Source organism: Teleopsis dalmanni, chromosome 2 (genome assembly GCF_002237135.1).
Source record: "Teleopsis dalmanni isolate 2A chromosome 2, ASM223713v2, whole genome shotgun sequence".
In the NCBI taxonomy this organism is placed as follows: Eukaryota; Metazoa; Arthropoda; class Insecta; order Diptera; family Diopsidae; genus Teleopsis; species Teleopsis dalmanni.
The window spans coordinates 5,877,197-5,882,517 of NC_051847.1; positions in this window are offsets into that span (position 1 = coordinate 5,877,197).

Genomic DNA, 5,321 nt, shown 5'->3' on the forward strand with positions numbered 1-5,321 from the left:
AATAGAGCATGTCGCTAATAGAGACACATAGACACATTTACCATTGATGAAGTCGTGTTCTACAGAATTTCGCTTAATCCTTAAGGAAAAATTAACATAACAAATAAAAACACGTTTAACATTACCGACACTTTGTAATGGGCTTTAAATTAATATTTAAAGCATACATTCTGGCTGAAAAAAATACCAGATTTTCATGCAAAATGTTGCCCATTCAAAAATGTTTTATAATAATATTAAATAGTTTTCTGTCAAACACACGGGTATCATCTATTTGGAATAAAATTGTAAATTACTGAAGCATATAGTTTATTCGAATAATATTATTTATTATTGCATATTGAAAAGTATTTACACCTTTCAATTAATTAGTTTAAGATACATGATTGATAGTTCTAAAATCCGTGAACATGCCCAACTTATAAATAAAAGGAATATCTCTAAAGAAATAGTTGCCTACAGTCACACTTTCTCTTGCTTACTTATTCATCATTAAGATAGCGTAACAGTATCGCTTCTATGACATTTAACTGTCAAAACACAACAATATACCAAGAAACAGTACTGCCTGTATGCTATAAGTTACAGCAACACCCGTTCTTTAAAAGAAAAGTACGCCTTCAAAGTCACTAAATGGGTTAAGTTAATATGTATAATAGTCGACTTCCAATGTTCCTAAGGACATTGAATTGATTTGGCTTAATTGGACTACAGATGCTCAAATCAATTATACAATATAGCTACCAGTAGATGCACTAGTAGATGTAATAGAACACTCCATAATAGAATCCGCGACAAAAATTATTAAAAAAATATTACAGCTCCAACACTTAGTCGAAGCTGCAGGGATGAGGAAAGAGAAAACACATACACCATAAACTACGTCTCGGTCTAGTTTTCAGAACTTCACTTTTCTGTAATATTAGAATAATATCGACACTTATTAGTACGTCAATCAAAAAGTTAACCAAATTGATCACATAATCACCGTAGTAAATAACCTAAGTATATCTTTAAAGGACTTTTCATCGTCTTCAAAGTTTTTCTTGCACTTTAGGTTCTTTGCATCATCTTCATTTTTAATAGAAGTCTGAGGTTTCACGCTCTTCCAACTTCATGTTTATATGAATAATGTCGGCGAATAGCACACTAACCCTTATCAAAGTCCAAATCGAAAACTTAACAAAACATATCAGAAGCAGCAACATCAAGATGATTTTTTAACTTTGGAAAAGAGAAAAAATCCTACTATAAAATATGTCACGAAAGATTAGTAAGTAACCAAATCATATGGAAAGTCATTTTTTCGTCATCTGATTTCTTCTACAGTTAGAACAGAAACCAGAAATAAGCTCAATCAAGATCGTATTGTTCCGCTCTCTGGGATCCCAGAGATCCCAGTTTAGATCAACTGAAAACAACAACGGGATTCTAGTTTTATCTCAATAACATAACGATCCGATGACAAACATTATAGAAACTATTTTCTAAATGTAAAATTTTCTAATTTTCCTATGTTTTCTCATTATCCGCGTCCTCGTCCAATGTAACCAAAATCAATCCAGTTTTGCTTCCCTATTTTATCTCGCAAATTTCAAATTCTAATCTCGATTGCTTAGCTATAAAACAAAATGTTTACTAAATTTGTCAAAAATTGTTTATTGTATTTGTGGACTATCAAAAAATGTTGTAGTTGTTGTTGTTGCTGCTGCAAGAGATTTGTGTTTTTTAGAGCCATTAAAAGTTTCGATATTCAAGAAATTTATACTTTTTGGCTTCCGGTAAGTAATTTTCAATATTTCAGGCATAGCAACGACAACGACAACAACGACAATGGAGCAAGCAGGTTACTCGATTAACAGAGCACTAAACTGTTTTCAATCTTGTCCTAGCAACCATTTGGGTGCTTTGTCCTGCTTGCTATTTGTAGCTAGTGCAGCACTGTCCTGTCCGATTTTGCTGCTCACTCCGGCCACTGCTATTTCGCAGTTGTTTTCAACCAAAAAATTATCGTTTATCCTGAAAATTAAAACATTTATCTTAGCGATAAGATCTTCAATGTTGGTCATTTGCAAGTAGGACCAAAAGCAGCAACTACCATATACTAACAGCCATAGTATGCGAATCGAATGAACAGCACTGGATAAGTGAGGGCAGTAATATTTCTTCAATGGCCTTCCACATAAACATTGCACAGAACACAGAGTAGCCACTTCGCATACACATACCTCGTATGGCAACTGCTAGTTTGGTGGTCAACACTACATCCGACCAAAATGTTCAGACTCCAAGTAGAATACTTTGTACAGCTACTGCTATTGGTGATGATGGGTGTTTATGATGAGGTCAAATGACTATGATTTGTCGTTTTATATTGTTGCTCAAATTTGTTGATAGTGTATGCACAATTTGGCGTTATTGTTGTTTACTGTTCCACATTATTTTGGATTTTCATCACATTGCTTGGCTATTTTATGTGGAGTCTCTAGATGTAAGATAAGTGGAAAAAATTTGATAAAGGCTTGATTTAAAAGAAATTTCTTTTGTTAAACATTAAAATCTTTACAATGTCTTTCCCATTTCATAAAAGAAAAAAATAAAAACACCGTTAGTAGCAAAACATTGGACCAATTCATCATCATCTTCCTGTATTCCTTGTATTCCTCAAGACGCATAGAGCTTTTACAAGTGCTACAGCATAATAAAGAAGAACAGTGGATGACTTCTTTTACAACTGCCCAGTTTTAGATTAAAAATCGTGTGCTATTTAAGAACCTCAAAATAGTTCCTTAAGTAAAAACAATTAAAACCCCGTATTATGCAGTGAATAGTGCTCTTCACCCCACGAAGAGCACTATTCTTCAATTAAATTCACAGCATTGCCAATCTAGAAATAAGTCAAATACTCACATGTATTATATTAAAAAACACTCCCTTCCTAATCAATGAGGAATCAGTAAAACTTCTTGTTTAGTTAAAAAGGTTGAACCTCTTTCTAATTCAATTATCTTATCTAACCAAAGATGAATTATCTTTAATCTCTGAGCTTAGTTTCCGAATTCTGATCCATTCTTCACTGTTTGAATATGAAAAAATCTTTTTCGATTGATATTTACCAAAACAAGCACGGCGGTCTTCTCAAAGATACTAACTCCGAAGGTTTACTTGCTCTAGCTTCCTTTTTCATGCAGACTTTACAGATAGATGACATCAATGACCATGTCCTTTAAGGACTTCACGTTGAATGTTATGAAACCAGAGTATTTAGGGAGTTTTTTTCTTTATTGTATAGCACATTTCCTTCTGAATTGAACAAAATTTAAGTGTCCTTAAAAACACCTTAAAATGGGCGTGTGTTGTGTTAAATTTACTTCCTTCTGCTAAAATTAAACAAATTATTTGTGTGATCTTAAATCAGATTTTGCATGCGTTTGCCTCATTGCTGTTGCCTTCACTGCACTTATTATTTTTATTTTTTGGCTTTGTTTTCTTCTTATTTATTGTTTTTGTTTATTGCTTCTGCCTTCTGTGCTTTTGTTTATACGATTTTATTGTCTCCTATAAGGCTTTTATGCTATTGTTTATATTATAACCGATATCGTTATTGTTGTTGTTGTTGTTGTTATTGTTATTGTTATTATTGTTGTTGGTAGGAAAAGAAGTGTCTAGGACTAAATTGCTAACATGGAACAACAACAACAACAACAACAATGGCAACTAGTACAGCAGCCTTACACACAGTTTACATAGTCGATAAAATCTAATTTGAAATTAATTTTATGAGTAACAAGCAAACTAAACACACACAAACACAAGCACAAACGCAAGCACACGTACACACAAATAAATGTGGGCAGAAGTCTAAATACATGTAAACAAACACAAAATGAAGGCGATTATGTGTTGTTTCCTTTTTCCTTTCCTTTGCCATGAAGTTAGTTGCTGAATGGAGCCCATGCCTTCTAGCATGAATATTGGGTTCAATCTTCAGTCATATGTGTGTGTGTGTGTGTGTATGCACTAATATATATATATATAAAGCATACTTTTGGGTGCTATTGTGTAGGTGCTATTCTATAAAATCTCGAAAATTATTAAATTGAAACTTTTATTGGTTCCCCATTATGAAAAGTATTTGAATTATAAAAAAACCTGTGATGAGCAGATAAATCAAAGGAAGGAATAGGAGTATTGAGTGTCTCGAAAACATTGAACCAAATTAGGATTAATACCTGAATACTATTTTAGTCTCTCTTAAACGTTGAGCAAGACAAGAATTTCACACAAAACAGAAAAATTTCACACAAAACTCTCACAAGAGGCATTGGGAGGCAGGGCTGATTATAACAGAAAGATAGATAACTATTTACACCGACGGATACATGATAGATCGAGACAAAGATGCCGGAACCGCTTCCGCAGTCCAAGGAAGTTGTAAATCCTAGCATGTTTACAACTCAACTTAAATATTTTAGACAGGAATTTTCTGCCAGCATTTTTTGCGACAAGCCAGCAGAAATGAGTTTAAGTATGGACTTTATACTCCAAATGTAGAACTTTTAACTTACTTTCAAAAAAAAACAAATCGGAAGTATTTAAGCTAATATCGTTCGTAATGCTAGGGTTACCCTGTCGGATGTATTCTGGTACATGTCTACCAACTCTCGAAAAGGAGAAACCAAAACAGCTGTTGTGTTCATGTTCAGAATATTCAGAAACAGCTTAAAGTTTTTAAGCGCCCCTAACACTAACATTTAATATCAACGAAAGTATTGTCTTTCTAACTGTAATGCAAGTCAATTCTAATCCGGTGATTTCAAGACGTAATGGCATAGTTTGAAAAACTGAATATCCTTGGTTAAGGTAATTTAGTATGGATATTACAGATACCGGGTTATGTTAAGATTTTCAGCAAAATGACATAAAACTTTACCAAGAAATGAGTAGTATCACTACTTGAAACCATACTGTGACTTTGGAAGAGATAATCCCTTCTCATATATTTGGTAACAAGAAGAAAAATAGAGAATACTTTATAGCGATAATGTGATTATATTAACTTTTAATCTATATCAGAAACCAACTTAAAATTATTATAACAAATTATGACAGATTGAATTTTCATCTGACTTTAGAGTGGGATTTTGCTCAAATGGATCTTGTAGGAAGGTGAAAAAAACCGGAAAACACGTGATGTGAGCTTGTTCGATTCTAATTCACAAATGATAGACATGATAAATAGAGATGAAATCGTAAGGGTCGCCAAAAAATATTTGATACTTCAATTTATTGAAGAAAATGCATTTATAAAAGTACTCTGA